This window comes from Drosophila navojoa, chromosome X (assembly GCF_054131105.1).
Source record: "Drosophila navojoa isolate 15081-1374.11 chromosome X, UAZ_NAV_1.0, whole genome shotgun sequence".
Taxonomy (NCBI): domain Eukaryota; kingdom Metazoa; phylum Arthropoda; class Insecta; order Diptera; family Drosophilidae; genus Drosophila; species Drosophila navojoa.
The window spans coordinates 29054630-29071863 of record NC_142895.1 but is presented as its reverse complement, the minus strand read 5'-3'; the positions used below and the strand labels follow the sequence as shown (position 1 = coordinate 29071863).

The window sequence follows — 17234 nt, the reverse complement described above, 5'->3', positions numbered from 1 at the left end:
CGTTCGCTGAGCAGGCACATATTTGCTTGCGCAGCGAGACCCAGCTTGGACAGGTATGTTTGTGTGTGTCTAAATCTGTTCTATCTCTCTCTCTCTTCTTTTCTCTCTTCTAAGCAAGTGGCCGAAGATAATCGTTTGCACGCGATTTATATTAATAAATATATTTTAGCAGCGCTAGGAGTCGCAGTTCCCCTCTTCTTACCCCCTTCCCTTCTCCCGATGACCCATTGGCCGGATCCAGCGCGTGCACTGCTCTAATCCTCCTATTCTACCATCTGCGCTTGATAACGTAACTCGTTACAAGTCATTAATTTATAAAAACAATTGTTTCAAATAAGAATTTGTTTAATTTCATATCATTAATTTAATATAATTAGAAATAAAATAATTAATATAAAATTAAAAAACATAACATTCAACACGTATCAACAAATCAACAAAAACAAAGATTATTTATTAATAAAAGTTTAAATTATATGATCAATATGTACATATGTATGTATGTATATATATACATATACATATATATACAAAAATGAAAATTCCCTGGCGACGATCACATTGGCCTTCTGATGAGTATACCACACTGTTGAAAGATTTTACAATGATTATGTAAAAATAAAATTTTTTTGTTATGTTTTGTTTTTGTTATTTATTGTTATTGTTTTTACTTACATGTATACATATCCACATACACACATACATGCATATGTGCAAATCTTTATTATTGCTGCCCTGTGCTGTTAATAATGTACGTGCGTATACATATATGTACGTACATATGTATGCACATATGAATGTCTATAACACATGAATTTGACTTGCGCCTGCCAAGGGCTTTTAATTGTGCGGACGACTTTTGATCAGCTCCGCGGAGGAAGTGTTAAAAGTTATTGCTATTATTAAGAATCGCGCCAATATATAGTTAACTACCTATTCTTTAATTATTTTTAATTTACGTTTATTTATGTTGATTTTACCAACAATCTTTTCGGTTTGCCACTTACAATTTTTCCTAATTAAAATTAAAACAAACTGATCAATAATAAATTTTCGGTGCTGGCAGCAAGGATGGGTGGGGGAAAACCATTCCTTATCTAAAGATGATTTTGCTGTAGCGTGCATGCAGTACAGAACAATTTTCTCTTTAATGCGAGCGATGTATGGCTTCTTTTCGAAAATTGTCCTAAATGTTTCGAAATGCAGCTTTATCAAATTGTAAAAATGGTCGGAAGGGGCCTTCAATTTAAGATATCTATTTATGTAATGAAAATTTTTATTGAGTATCAAATACTCAGAAGAACACTGCATTTCGTCAGATGATTTTAGAAGATTTGTACAAACTTCGCAATCAGTGTTTTGCTGCAACAGTTTGGGCAGAAGATACCCAGCAAAATATCGCAATGCATTTTCATTAAAATCATTTTGTATATTGGCAATGGTTGTATCTAATGACAATTCTATTTCTAAATCATCATCTAAAGGTTCAATATCTGTTGGAGTCTGAGATGAATTACATTGTTCATGAAAAACAGATAATTGGGACCCGCTATCTTTTATGATATTGGCCAACATCAAATCTTCATCTGGAATACAATTTCCAGATACCGAAGTTGATGTCAACATTTTCATGGATAGCATTTTAGACAGTATTGTATTGAATTCGAATACTGTTGGATTACTATTTGTTCCTCCCCGACATCTAATCAAATAAAATAAATTCTCTAACGGATCTTGATTTAATTTGGATGTGGCAACAAAGAACAGATCATTCTTGTCACTCCAAATATTTTCTGCCAAAGCAATTACCGATGAGATTGTAATTATCATCCCATCAATGCAATACACTTTGTGTGGATAATGCAGATTTTGAAAATAATCACGCATTTCCAGAAGGTATGCGTGAATATTATTTTTCTCCCTAAGAGCACATCTATAAGGATTGCTATCAAATAGCACATGACTATTTAAGCAATCAAAGAGGTTATTAATTTTTTCAATAAATATTGCCGTTGCAACTGCACTGTCTTTGCAATCAGCAAATCAACCTGAATCTATAACAGTGCGTATCGCAGAAGCTACACTGTGGCTAAAGATTTGTGTGGCAAATTTAACTTTCATTTTTTCAAAACAATTCGGACTGACATGTTTTAGAGTTAATTTCGGACATAAGCGAGTTAAATTTTTGGTTTCAGTTTCATATAATTTTCTTATTATTCCCCATGAAACTGTGCCATCAGGTGTTGAAATATTATTCTTTAAAAGAATATTTCGAAGAGATTTTATTAGATGCGGTGCATCAAATATTGCAAAAATTTCTTCGCCATTGACTTCAAATGAAGAATTATTTAAATTAATACCCCATCTATTGAAAACTGCTCTATTATTGGATCCCTGATCGCAAACAACGGCTTTGACATTAAGCCCCTATGTTTGCGATAGTCCAATATTTTCTTCTACTTTATTTTTCAGGTCAGTATGGTTTATGCCACGGGCTGAAACCGTATAGCTTAAAACATACTAAACTAAATTTTTCAAAATCGCCCATCGATTTAAAGATTTCTTACATGGGAGTCTTAAATTAAGAACATCCCTAAGACAATCATATGTCCTAGCTGAATAAAAATTAATATTTTGGGCAATTGCCCTTTCAGCACTGTTAGAGACATGATTATTTTTCAAAAGCATTCTACATAATACTTTTGAATTTTCAGAAACATGAGGTAAATTGTTAATTGTCGTGAAGACATTAACATGCTTTTTTACCTTTCTAATTCTATAATAAGTGTTTCTGTGTCTCGAGGCATTTTTTAAAGCAGAATATTTTTTCTGTAAATTAAGTAATTCTCCCTGTACTCTTTCAAGCTCTACTCCCATATCATAATATTTTTTCCTATAATAAACCTAATTTTTCTCTCTTTTCGAACAAAAGGTTCGCCAAGTTTTCCTCCCCGTCACTTTCATTTTGAACGCTTTGATGCTGCTGCTCTGTGGCAGACGACTTATCAAACTCATTCAAAATTTTACCTAAACTATTCTTTTGATACTTATAAGGTTCAATATCCTCTTCTTGACTGTCAATTTCATAAATATCAGTATTAAGATCAGCAACGTTAATTCAATGGAAATCTATATTGCACAAGTGTAGGGTTGGAACTGCATTGACTCTTAGCTTACATTTACCAATATATTTTCTTTCAAAATGCCTTCTACATATTTTAGCTCTTTTCCAATTGAAATTATTTGGTAAATTGCAAGCTTTTATCCACTTATTTAAATAAAATTCCTTTGATGGAAACGAAAATAACCTAACGGGAAAATTAACTGAACATTTTCTATAACTAGCACCATTCGCTTCAATAATGCATTTATCCCCACTTCCTCGTGATTTCTTTAAAATACTAGTTTTACCCATTTATTTTTTAAAGAAACTTATAAAAATATTGACACGATTCTTAACAATAGAAAAATCACTTACATGTAAATAATAATTAAATAATGTTTAGCAAATTTAATTCCAAATCGCTCGCACAATTAAAAGCCCGTGGCAGTCACAAGCTAATGTTCACGTATTATGAGCATACACACAATATTCCTCAGGCAGCAAGAATAGTTTCCCATACTAACACATAATAGCTTATTCATACATGTAAAACGGGACTTTAACTGAATATTGACGAAAATACTGAGAAAGAATTGACTATCGCGCCGCACGCACACAAAAGCCCATACATGTAGCAAGGGACTGTAAATGTGTATATGTATACGCACTTACATTATTAACAGCACAGGGCAGCAAGAATAAAGATTTGCACATATGCATGTACATATGTGTGTATGTGGATATGTATACATGTAAGTAAAAACAATAACAATAAATAACAAAAACAAAACATAACAAAAAAATTTTATTTTTACATAAATATTGTAAAATCTTTCAACAGTGTGGTATACTCATCAGAAGGCCAATGGGATCGTCGCCAGGGAATTTTCATTTTTGTATATATATGTATATGTATATATACATATTGATCATATAATTTAAACTTTTATTAATAAATAATCTTTGTTTTTGTTGATTTGTTGATACGTGTTGAATGTTATGTTTTTTAATTTTATATTAATTATTTTATTTCTAATTATATTAAATTAATGATATGAAATTAAACAAATTCTTATTTGAAACAATTGTTTTTATAAATTAATGACTTCAATAGGCAAGCACACGATCATTGATAACAAGTAAGAAGACTCTAGTCGAGACTGCTCGACTAGGAGATACCCTGAACCCTCCAAGCTGATATTCTTATCATTCTGCACTTATTTTATGCACGCACACATACATACACATGCATCCACCCTCCCGCGCCCGCGCTCTGCTAACTGCGCAGTAAGCAGCGACTGCGCTTGGGCTGCGCTGCAGTGTGGGCAATAGTATGAGAATTTACTTGGTGAATAACTTCTCTTGTAAACATACGATCTTAATGAAATTTTCAGGGCGTAGTTATATGGTCAAAATGTGTGTGCATTCCAAAGCACAAGTCTCTAGTACTTGAAATACGTTTTTTACAAATTGGGGGCGAAGGGGGCGTGGTATCCAAAATCTGTTGATTACAAAATGTTTGTATTCATCATATATATATACACAGTAAATTTGAAGTCTCTACATCTAATAGTACTCCGATGAGGCTCAAAAAACAAAATCAATTTTTCGATTATTCTCGATAAAAAAGTTATCGGATGAGTTATCGAAAAAATAAAGCAAACTCGTACTGCGTATGGTATACACGAGTATGCACACAAAATTTCAGCTCTCTAGCTCTTATATCTTCTGAGATCTCGGCGTTCATACGGACAGACGGACGGACGGACGGACGGACAGACGGACAGGGCTATATCGACTCAGCTCATCGTGCTGATCAAGAATATATATACTTTGTGGGGTCTGCGATGATTCCTTCTGCCTGTTACATACTTTTACACAAAAACATTATACCCTGATTTCCCATTTTCAATGGGTTCAGGGTATAAAAAATAAAAGGTACTTACATAAATAGACAAGCGATTCTGCAATTCGAGCCCTAATTCGGTCAACCAATTCTAAGTTGAGGTAGGCACACGCCAATGTTCATGTCCCATGCATACACACATGCACATACACACACGCACATGTAAAGGCAAATATGCAAACAAATGCTTCTACAAGTGCTAATCCATCGCATCGCATGCGTACACACAATCAAATGTACATATGTATGTATGTGAGCACTTCTCATGATCGACCAAATGCAAATGCTGGGCTTCAAAATTTCTACAGGCAGCAAGAGCTTCGCACACAGGCATACAAATGCTCATAATACATGTAGCAACGGAGACTGTGTGTGTGCATGCTCTTCGCGAAAACATTTTCATTATGAGCATCAACACTTTCATACCCTTTTTAGAAATAATCATGAAAAAGCTAGCATTTTGTATGAACGTGGCACACGCTTTACAAATTTCGGTATACCCTTCACTTAAAAGGAAAGAGCTGGGATCGTCGCGGACAAAAATTTCAATTTTGTGCGCGGCTGAGAGTGATGATTTCAGCGACCATAGAGAGCGAGAGAGAGAGTATAAAAAATGGCTCACAGCTGTGCTTCATACGGAATTGGGACCATTTCGGTTGAGCGCTCCAGTGTTGCCGCTGGCTTGGCGAAAAAATAGGACAGATTGACCCAGAAAATAGGACAAAAAACGGACAGATTTTTTTAATAGGACAAAAAAATAGGACTAAAAAATTTTTCTTCAATAAAACAAAAAGTTTAAGTAAATTTATACATTTTCATGCAACTTTATTAACACTTCGTTGAGTGTTTCATTTTCAGATTCTAAGACATTCATGTTTGTGCCGATTTAGCGCAAAAATTTTTCAGGCGCTTCATAGTTATGGCAGCAAGTTCCGTTTCGACGTAATCCAAATCTGAATAAGAAGGAAATTTAATTTTTTTGAAATATGTTGTACGTAAGTATTTTTTAAAAAATAACAACTTACCTAACTGCGTATCGATGGCTGGTGCCGGAGTAATGAATTTATCGTGACGTTTTCTCGTGAATACAAAACAGAACTAAAACTAAAGTGTGGGACAGCGAATCGGCGTGCCGATTTGCTCGACAATAATGCTGACACCCGCACACAAATGTAAGGAGTCAGATTACTGTTGCTGTCCGCTGTGGTCAGGGCGCTGAATTTAATACAGTTTCGTCAGCACCATGTCACAAGCTTCGGCAAGTGAGAGAGAAATATGCTTATGCTATGTTTGTGTTAACTTACACGCGCTCCACTTCCGCATTCGACCATGGCAGCGACAACAAATTTAAGGCAAATACTGCCAAATCTTGAAACTGTCTGTTGCCAGCAGAATCCATAAACGTTTTCACTTCTGCCCAAAACGCTAACGTGTTCTCTTGGTTTTCCCATCGCTGAAGATGAATTGTATTGTATTGACAAACAATTTTTTCAATTTCTTCGCCTTTTTTATCAAAGATCTCCAAAATTTCTACTATCGATTGTTTGTTAGCTCGCAAAATATTTTCGACTGAGAAAATGTCTATATTTTTCAAGATTTTTAAGTTATCTGGCAATCTGAAAATTATAAAAAAAAAAATGTTATTTAATATTTAAATATAATGCAAAAAGAATTCTTGAACCTATGCTTCAGTTGACAAATTAATTCAATAATGAATTCCGTGCAATGTTGACGAATAGTCAACTCTGCCTCATCATCGATGTTGTTTTTGATTTTTTTAAAATGAGTTTCAAACTCGTATCCTAGATATAAATCACGTTTTGTATGGGTCTCAAATGGTTCTTCTAGAATATTAATTTCGCAGTCAGGTGGTATTACCTTTGAGCGAAGGTAATTTATTCCAAATATTAAGTCGCCCAATAGCTTAGTCGGGTTTGACTTATTTGACTGAAAGTTTTTATTGATCCGTTGCATCACTTCAAGAATGGGTTTTAAAAATATAAGGTACAAATAATTTGTGCCCGTGTATAAATCACTTAAAATTGTTGCTTTGTGGCATTTCTCTGCCAGAGCTGATGTCTCAAAGTGGAGCTTTAACTCTATCCACTGAGCTAATATGCGTTTCACGGCATGCTCAATAGAGAGCCACACCCTGGGAATCTGAAGGGGTTCCTTATTGAAAAACAATATATATAAAAACAAAAATTAATTCAAATTCAAACACTACAACATATAACATATAATATTTACTTGGGACAAGTTTCAGGACAACGCATATATTTAGTACGTGGTTAATATATAAAACAGGTACACAAATTAATAATCTGGAAGAATAATGTTAATTTTATGTATGTAACACAAATATAACAACTCCACCATACCTTATCATTATTTATGGCTTCGTACAATCTTTTGTAAGCCATCTGTCTACTTGAACTTTTTGCGAACCAAGAATAGGTTTCGCTGACAATAAATTCAAGCGACATTGGCAGTGATTTTTTTGCATGCTGCATTCACCGCCAATTGTACCGAATGGCACACACATTTTATTAATACTAAGGACGGTACAACCTTCTTCAATTCGACAAAAACACTTTTCTTATTACCCACCATTACACTGGCATTATCTGTTCCAATGCCAAAAAGCTTTTTAACCGGAATTTGCCGTTTTATTAATTCGGACAATAGGCACTTGGCAATACTCTCTGCGTCTCCATTTTCCAGTTCAATCAGACCTAATAGTGTTGGCGTTATTTCCATCCGCTGATGGCTATAATAGATTATGGCGACACCTGAAGAAAATTCAAATGTAATTATTGAAATTGTTTAGGTGCTAAAGATATTTTCTTACCTAACATCTTATTAATTGAAACATCGGTCGACTCATCAATTAACAAGCTATACTTGTTTTCCCCTACTTCAATTTTCAACTCTTCTTCGAAGTGCGGGGCCAGAACTTTTTTAATTATTGATGTGCACTTTGTCCTGTGCAATTGTATTTCTTTCGCTGTAGGATAAATTAAGAAGTAGGGTTTAAATTTAAAATAATAAGTATTATAAATTATTTAGGGTTGCTAACTTGGCCTTTTACTGGTCAGATCTTGTCTTTTTCAACTGCCGAATGCAGGAAATATTGTAAACTAGCTGCTGGCGGAAAATTTGGTATTTTTAAAATCAAACTGGTAGTTGAATATTATCATCAGAAAACAGTTCTTGCAAAATTGTTGTCTCGTGGCAGCTTTTGACGGTTACAGCTAACGCCAAGTGCAATTTAAGTTCATCCTACTGCTCTTCGATTCTGCATAACTGCTATTTCTATAGATTTTTTCAATGGTGTATATATATATATATAATAAAAAAAATAATAAGAATCAGTATGGCATTATATAAACTTCACGGATTAGACTAATTACAAAAATTTGAGACGAACAGGGAATTATAGTATACATTGTTTTCACGAACACAAACTATACATAAATATATACATATGTATATGCATCCATCATTTTTGCATTCATTTAATTTTCTATAGGTTATTTGTCTCGAAGAGCTTTTTGCAAACCAGGAGTATGTATCTTGAATCAAAAATTACAAATGATCTGGGAAATTGTTATTTGCAGGACTGGTTTACTGCTTATTAGATAGAATGCAAACAAACTTAAGTAAGAAAGCTCTAGTCAAGACTGCTCGACTACGAGATCCCCTGAACCCTCCAAGCAACTGATATTTCAATACTAATTCGGACACGCACACGCATATACAGGCGACTGCGCTTGGGTTGCGCTGCAGTGTTTGAAATATAATGAGAGTTTATTTGTTGGAAAATTTAATTTGTAGACGTACGATTGTTATGAAATTTTCAGAACGCAATCATAATGTTTAAATGTATGTGTATACCGAAGCACAAGTCTCTAGTATATGATATACGAGGGGAGGGAGTGGATTCAGGGGTGCGGGGTAACAAAAAACAATACCACTCTAAATACCATAACAAATAAATCGTCTGAAAATTCAAATTATAATATGTAAAAATAATAACTGACTTATATATAGCAACAAGTAAGAAAGCTCTAGTCGAGACTGCTCGACTACGAGATCCCCTGAACCCTACAAGCAACTCATATTTCAATAATAATTAGCACCCACACACGCACTCATGCAAACAAATACACGCACACACACACACTCACATATACAGGCGATCGCGCTTGGGCTGCGCTGCAGTGTTGGCAATATTAGGAGAACTTATTTGTTGAATAATTTAATTTCTAGACGTACGATCGTAATGCAACTTTTAGAACGTAATCATGATGTATAAATGTATGTGTATACCGAAGTACAAGTCTCTAGTATTTGATATACGACTTTTACAAAGATTAGGGTGAGGGGGTGGATTTGGGGGTGGGGGGTAAATTTTAACAAAAACCGAAATTGTATGACATGCGTCTTAATATACATTTTAAATTTGGAGACTCTAGCTTGAAAGATGTAGGAGATACAATTTTTTTAGTGATCTTCGATAAGGTTTTTTATCGATAAAAAAGTATCGGAATGAGTTATCGTTTTTTAGTGATAAACTCGATATCCGCGTGATATATACGGACATTTTAAAAAAAAGTTGAAGTCTTTAGCTCTTGTATCTTCTGAGATCGACGCGTTCAAAAATACGGACAGACAGACGGACGGACGGACAGACGGACAGGGCTAAATCGACTCAGCTCGTCGCCCTGATTAAGAATATATATACTTTGTGGGGTCTGCCACGCCCCGTTCTGCCTGTTACATACATTTTAACAAAACCATTATACCCTGATTTCCCATTTTCAATGGGTTCAGGGTATAACAAGTAAGAAGACTCTAGTCGAGACTGCTCGACTAGGAGATACCCTGAACCCTCCATTCTGCCAGCGCTCTGCTAACTGCGCAGTAAGCAGCGACTGCGCTTGGGCTGCGCTGCAGTGTGGGCAATAGTATGAGAATTTTCTTGGTGAATAACTTCTTTTGTAAACACACGATCTTAATGAAACTTTCAGGACGTAATTATATGGTCAAAATGTGTGTACATTCCAAAGCACAAGTCTCTAGTACTTGAAATACGTTTTTTACAAATTGGGGGCGAAGGGGGCGTGGTATCCAAAATCTGTTGATGATAAAATGTTTGTATTCATCATATATATATACACAGTAAATCTGAAGTCTCTATGTCTAATAGTGCTCCAATGAGGCTCAAAAAACAAAATCAATTTTTCGATTATTCTCGATAAAAAAGTTATCGGATGAGTTATCGAAAAAATAAAGCAAACTCGTACTGCGTATGGTATACACGAGTATGCACAAAAAATTTCAGCTCTCTAGCTCTTATATCTTCTGAGATCTCGGCGTTCATACGGACGGACGGACGGACGGACGGACGGACGGACGGACGGACGGACGGACGGACGGACGGACAGACGGACAGGGCTATATCGACTCAGCTCGTCGTGCTGATCAAGAATATATATACTTTATGGGGTCTGCGATGATTCCTTCTGCCTGTTACATACTTTTACACAAAAACATTATACCCTGATTTCCCATTTTCAATGGGTTCAGGGTATAAAAATAAGGGTTTTCCCATTGCAAACATGTTTGTTGTTTATTTCATTTTAAACAAGAACTTTGCAGTCGGGCGCTACCGACTGCGGAATACTCATTCACAGTCCGTATGCATGATGCTATGTTTACAAAGGGGCATTTATTAAAACAAATAAATTTAAAAATGTATCTTAAATCGTAAAAGTCGCCGCTCGAATTAGCTTCCGATTATTATTATTATAATCGGTATCCAGGGAACACCACGAGGAGGCCATCGAAACATCAATGGGGATCAATGTTAATTTATAGAACCTTCGAGTCGACTGGAAATAAGTTTTTAAGTCACTTCCATGCTCCCCAACTAAAATTACCATAGTTTACATACTAATAAAAAAAATTAAATTACAATTTATAAATAAATAAATTCAAAGAAAATAATAATAATAATAAAATAATATAATATAATAATAATAATGCTATTTATTTAAAAAAAATTATATTAATATAGACTTAAAGAAAATAATACTATATTGTATATAATACATATATCTTTGTATTTTAATTTAAGACCTACTGCTCTACAAACAATTTTAAATCAAGCCCTAAAGAAATTCCACTCTGGTGGCTATACATTGTCACATATGTGCGCGCGCTACTAGTGCCACTTGGTTAATTTGGAATCACCCAATCAATGTGGGTATCGGACTTGGTTGTTGATGAATCTAAATTTAGAAGACAACAACAACCTGACATGGTTTTCAAGCACAAGTTGAAATCACCTAAGATGACTGAATGCCTACTTTCTAATAAATTAAACTGTGGGAATACTTCCTTAAATTCCATTTCAAATTTTCGCAAAGAATATGTTGAACTTCTATATACGATTAAAAATGTGATGAATTTGTATCTGACGAAAGCAAATTCAAACACATGTGGTCCTTCAAAATGTCGACCTGTTCAAGTATGATTTGCATCATGGAAGAATTCATTTTTAATGTAAACCATAATACCTCGTTTTTGTCGTCTTGTGCAACTTTCGTCTATATCTAATCGGATAGCGGTAGAAAAACCTGAAATATCAAAAAGCTCATTTGAAAATGTGTTGGTTTCAACAAAGCACAGAATATTGGATTTCAACATAAGTTGATCTGACGAAATATCAGGAAAATGGCAATTCAGACTCTCAGTATTATGAAAAATTGTGTTGAAGGCTGTATCGTTGCTCAAATGATCGAAATGAGCCCTTAGGATTTTTTCAGACCGTAAGAGAATTAATTCCTGATTAACAAGTGAGCTAGCATCAGGTTTTGGTGGGAAAAACTCACCAATTATATAGAGACCAGATGCATTGGTTGCTCTACTGCAAGCCACATACAATGCTTCACGTCGCATTCTTTGATTCGTATGAACTACTTGGCTTTTATAAATAGTAATAGCCTCAGCAGGTACTACAGGAAATTGCTCACGATCAATTGTCACTTGCTTATTTGTTAAAAATTGAAAACTTTTAATAGTTTTCTGTACTGGAGTCCAAGAAGACTTCTGATGATGTGAGCATTTAGCACACGCATTAACTCCTACACTTTCTTCGAAAAATTTTATCTACAAAATAGAAGGAGTGGATGAGCTGGAACCTATGTCCTTTAAAATACCAGTTGCTCCGTTGACAAGACCATAAGCAGTGTCAATATTAACTGTCACCATATACTTAGCAGAGGCCTTTAATATCAGGGAATAAGTAAGACCTTGCGTTTGGGCAGTTTTAAAATCTTTCACGGATTCGAGAATTCTATTTTTAGCCAAGTTCGTTAAGTGTGTAGCTTTCACGAAATCCTTTGCACTTGCTACATGTTGCTCACTTGAAATTAAGTTAAGCTTTATTGAATTAAACCTATCAACATCGGCATTGGTTTCGAACAGATGAATCACGTCATCTAGGACTTGCTCACTACTGCAAATTCTTGTGCGAAATAGAGCTATATCTTCCGCGGACATTTGGCCAGATGCCATATTATTTAAAGCTATGGCAAAGGGATGATCATTTCTCTGACGCATTATCTCTGTAAGTTCAAAGAACTTGAAGCATTGCCACAAAGATGACACTATAGGGATTATGCAATTCAGAAATGGAATGAAATATCCATCTATCACCAATAGGACGTAGTTAGATCACCAAAAAAAATAACGGACACACCTCCAAAAGCAGCTTCTCTATTACTGAAGATTTGCTTAAGACGAAAGTCCACAAAAGTCAGCATTTTTGCCCTAACCATGGATATTTCATCAATTATTAAAACTTTAAGATCAATTAAGTTTGATCTTTAGTTGTTAAGCAAATCAGCACCCAATTCTTTAAATGTAGGACTGATTTACAGGGAGAGAAAACATTGTATGTAGTGTGGAACCATTGATTCCAAAAGCTGCTTTTTCAGTTGGTGCATACAAAAGTACTTTAGCCGTATTCGCATTAGAGCCTGGCTGACTATTATAAAATTTTGCCAACGACTGGTAAAGTGTTGAAATAAGTCGACTTTTTCCGACTCCAGCCCCACCGCCGACAAACTCATAAAATACGTTTTTGAGATGCTTATGAAGAACATGAGAATAAAATGCTTTTTGTTTAAAATTTAGTGATTTTATGAGACTTAGTAAATTTTCTTTCGAAATTGTAGGCGGCAGTCTGATAATACGAATATTGTTGTCCGATTCTTCATTTGCATTGGGATTTAAGCTTAAAAGATTTAACTGAGAGCTAATCTCTGGGAATGCCAACGCTCTAAATTCTTCACCTAAAGCTAGCTGATTTTGTAAATCATCAACTGCTTCTTCCTAGCTTTCAATTACCTCTCTGAGAGCGTCTTCTAGTACAGTTGGTCGATCCCTAAATATGTCAAATTTGTCGCGTTCGCTAGTTTTGATTGCCTCATTCGTCCAATAAAACTCCTCACAATTTCGCTGAACTAATTCAGTCTGCTCCTGCCTCCAATGAAAGAAGAACATAACTAATAACTAAAGTGGTTGTGCCTATCTCTATTGATGTTAAAACTCCTATCTCTAATTATACGAGGCTTAGTTATCTTTCTCATAAAACCACTTGAATCCTGAAGAGCATAAAAAGCGCCTACGTCTTCGTTCAGATCCTCATCTTCGTTGTCAACATTTTGGCGTGTCAATCTTTGGCTTTTACTGAAATTATAATTTGCAGCGAAGTCAGCCAAAGAAATATTTTCTAGATCATTAGGGCGCTGAATATAATGATCTAGGAGGCCAACAGTAAAAATGTCAGTTGAATTTGCAGGCAAATTTTGCAATTGTTGCTTAGACTTCAGCATTCTTACTCGATTTTCGGGAAGTGATGTATTTATATATACGTCGCCATTACTGGTTTCTGACATACGCAGTCCCATACAACAATATACGGCTTCCTGAGCGGATATCTCAGTGCCAGAAATAAGCTTGTGGCCAATATGTTGCAGCTTTTGCTTAATGGTGAAATTGTGACGAGATTTTATCTCTTCAACAGCATCACGCATTAATTTTGAAATACCCCTTTGCGATTTATTTATATAATTAATTATATAGCTGCAACATGCATAAGGATCTAATATAAATTGAATATCAATATTAGCCCTTTGCAAGGTAAGTAAATGCTTATTGTATGCATTTACTTTAATTGCGTCAAAATTGCGTTTTAAAAAAACTTTGGGTTTTTTCAACCCAGACCTAACTGCCATCAAGTATTCCTCGTAACTGAGGTTAATATTATTATGACATAAAAAATTGTCAAATGAATTAAGTGATAGCAAGGTTTCACTATCGAAGGACATATTTAAGAAACTTTTAATAGTTTGAAGGTTTTTGTGATGCGAGCTGTTGAGTCGTTCACTTTCCGACAAAGGAAAAAGAATTTCCGTTTGTGGCATTGGAGGATAAGGAATACCAAAGCGGCGTATGCGAGTTCTCTTTATTTCTCGCATACATGAATGCCCGTGATTGCGCTTCTGGTATTCAATCAAATTAGTTATATTTAGATCAGTCACGTCAGTAGTGATAAATTTGTTAATAAATGCTATTACAGGTGGAATAGACCTCTGCCTACTTTCGTCATCAGTAAGCTCAGCTTTGGGGGCATCTTTAAGCCAAAACATTCCGTGTATATGAGGAGAACCTCTTTGCTGGAATTCAACACGCCAATAATATTTGATTGCTGGATGATTGCCGAAAATACCTCCTTGCTTTTTCATTAACTTAAGAACTTGTCTATACCTATAATCAAAATATCGAGCACAGGTCAGTGGATCTGCTCTAATAAGTCTGGCCTTTTCCGAAAAATGTAAAGCTGCTGCGCTTTCTTCTGAAATTTCTACTTGATCTACATTTCTATTTAAAATGACCAATAGTTCGGTCCACCTAGTCTCTGCAGCAGACAATGTAATGAAAAAAGTTGGCAAATCTTCTCACCTTCCCAGTGAGCTGGAGATGACCGAATACCCTTCAAAACTCTATAGCCTTCATCGTGAAGAATTAAATTGCTCATGTGATCATCACTTAGAGCATTTGCTGCCGTAATGCAGCGAGGAGCAGTGTGCTTGCGCAGACAAATGGAAGTGTTGCTTCTAATATAAATCATTTCCAACTTTTTATAAGAATAAAATATTTTATCGGTTCTACAACCTCTCCTATCAAAGTTTCGCAGTTCAGATCTAACAATAGTTGAATAACTAACCGAGCACTTCCTTTTATTGCCTGCAAAGACAGTTGGAAAAGATAATTCCTCTGCATCCTCACCTCCAATTAAATCAAGGGGTCGTTGGCCTTCGCCAGGTGCAATTTGAATTCTTTGTATACTAATATTATCTGTCTGAATGTTGTCTAATAATGTTTCTTGCCCTCCTGGATTTAGCTCTTCTATTTCTACATTTTCTTGGGCCTCCTGCATCTCATTATTTACAAGTTCATTAAAAAGAGCATTGTCTTCAGCTGTTGCAAAGAATGTAATACTTTGAGGGGCTCATGAAAGAGAAGACATTCTTTCTTCATTAATTGAAATACTATGCTTCTGATAAAGTTCTGTTAGCACTAAAATCGCATGGCGGTAATAATTTTAAGTGGCCTAATGGTTTCAGCCATGAAATCATGGTTATATTCCATTCTACGTTTGAGGTGGAGCTGAACAACCTCGGCTTCATGAAAAGCCCTTGGGAGTGATGTGACGACATTGGCGATTGGGATTGGGACATTAACAACAGCTCCTTTTATTGCACTCTGACGCTCATGCCCTAAAGATTTTATAATCATAAATGGAAGTCGCGGAGATATTAAGCGTTCTTCCAAAGGTGTCAGATCTTCTAAGCATTGTGGAAGGCTCGGAAAATCTAAGCCAATGGCATTTTTTGGCAGTTTACCTGATTTTATTGTGCGGCTACAAGACTTACAAAATTTGTAAATGCCATCTTCTGATGGAAAATTTGTCAACAAAAATAAAATCTGCGCATTATGCTGATTGTTCTCAATAATATATTGGGAACGAAGTCTGCCCACTTGATGTGGAAACCAAAGTCCCTTGCAGCAAAGGCAAAGTTGGTCAGGGCCCAGTTTAACTATTTTATTGAAATTATTAATTAATATATCTACCGAATGAGAGTCTAATGTGGCATTCGGTTGCTCCACTCCACTATGAAGGGAAACCTCATTAATTGAAATATTTCTTCTATTAATTGTATTTACTCTCTGCTCTGCTAACCTACGCGAACGATTGCTGCGTATTCTAGCTCTTCGAACTCTATCATGTTCCCTAATTAAAATTATATTCTCAAGCTCGCGCTGACGTAAGGATCTAGCTCTTCTATTGCGCACCTGTTCTGAAAGTCTAAATTGGCTATCCTGCCTACGTGCCGCTCTGCGTATAGAGTTGACTAACTGTTCCTGCTGCCTTACTCTAATATTTGATTGCCTTTGTGAGCGTCCTATTGTATTTTGCTGCTGTTCAGCACTCCTAATTTCAACATTTTGCCTGCGAGTTGCCCTACGCACAGTGTCCACTGACTGTTCTTGTTGTCTAATGTTTAGGTCTGTCCGTCTTCTGGCATGCGCTACTGTATTTTGCTGCTGTTCAGCACTCCTAATTTCTGCATTTTGCCTGCGAGTCGCCCTACGCACAGTGTCCACTGACTGTTCTTGTAGTCTAAGGTCTGGGTTTGTCCGTCTTCGCGCGCGGTCTATCGTATTTTGTCGCTGTTCTCTCAATTTCAATATTCCTTCTACGATCAGCCCTACGTAACGTATCCTCAATTTGCTCGCTAATATCTGCTCTTTGCCTGTGAGCTGATCTACGTCGCGAATTAACAGCCTGCTCAGTTCTAATTTCTACATTTTCCCTACGATTTCTCTGAGACTCTGCATAAATATTCCGCTCTCTAACTAAATAGTCTTCATTTTCCCTTCGAACCCTATTCCTTTCATTCTGCATTCGCAAACGCTGAGAGGCAGATGCATGAGTTAAGCGTGGCATTTTGAAATTTAATTTGTATTATATTAGTCCTAAAGAATTTGTATTATATTAGTCCTAAATTATTACTTTTAAGTAATAATAAAATATTTCAAATATTGCGCTGCAGTGTTGGCAATATTATGAAAACTTATTTGTTGAAT

The 17234-nt window shown here is 35.6% G+C and overlaps 3 long non-coding RNA genes across 7 annotated transcripts in view; 1 reads left to right on the top strand and 2 right to left on the bottom strand.

The window, feature by feature from the left end:
• The window catches only part of LOC115565530 (uncharacterized), a 184163-nt gene extending 173556 nt beyond the window's left edge, over nucleotides 1-10607 (bottom strand). The window contains exon 1 of the long non-coding RNA XR_016197548.1: nucleotides 10021-10607. This is a non-coding gene — a long non-coding RNA (uncharacterized LOC115565530). The remainder of the gene's footprint in view (nucleotides 1-10020) is intronic.
• Nucleotides 1-17234, top strand: part of LOC149090788 (uncharacterized) — a 178474-nt gene that overhangs the window by 137800 nt on the left and 23440 nt on the right. The window lies entirely within an intron of this gene.
• Nucleotides 6318-8011, bottom strand: LOC149090790 (uncharacterized). 5 transcript variants are annotated; one of them, XR_016197425.1, is made up of 5 exons: nucleotides 7861-8011; nucleotides 7391-7801; nucleotides 7260-7333; nucleotides 6691-7181; nucleotides 6318-6625 (listed from the first exon to the last, which is right to left on the bottom strand). It is a non-coding gene; the product is annotated as an uncharacterized LOC149090790 (long non-coding RNA). The 5 variants fall into 5 exon arrangements; XR_016197424.1 differs by having other exon boundaries at nucleotides 7260-7801; XR_016197423.1 differs by having other exon boundaries at nucleotides 6691-7333.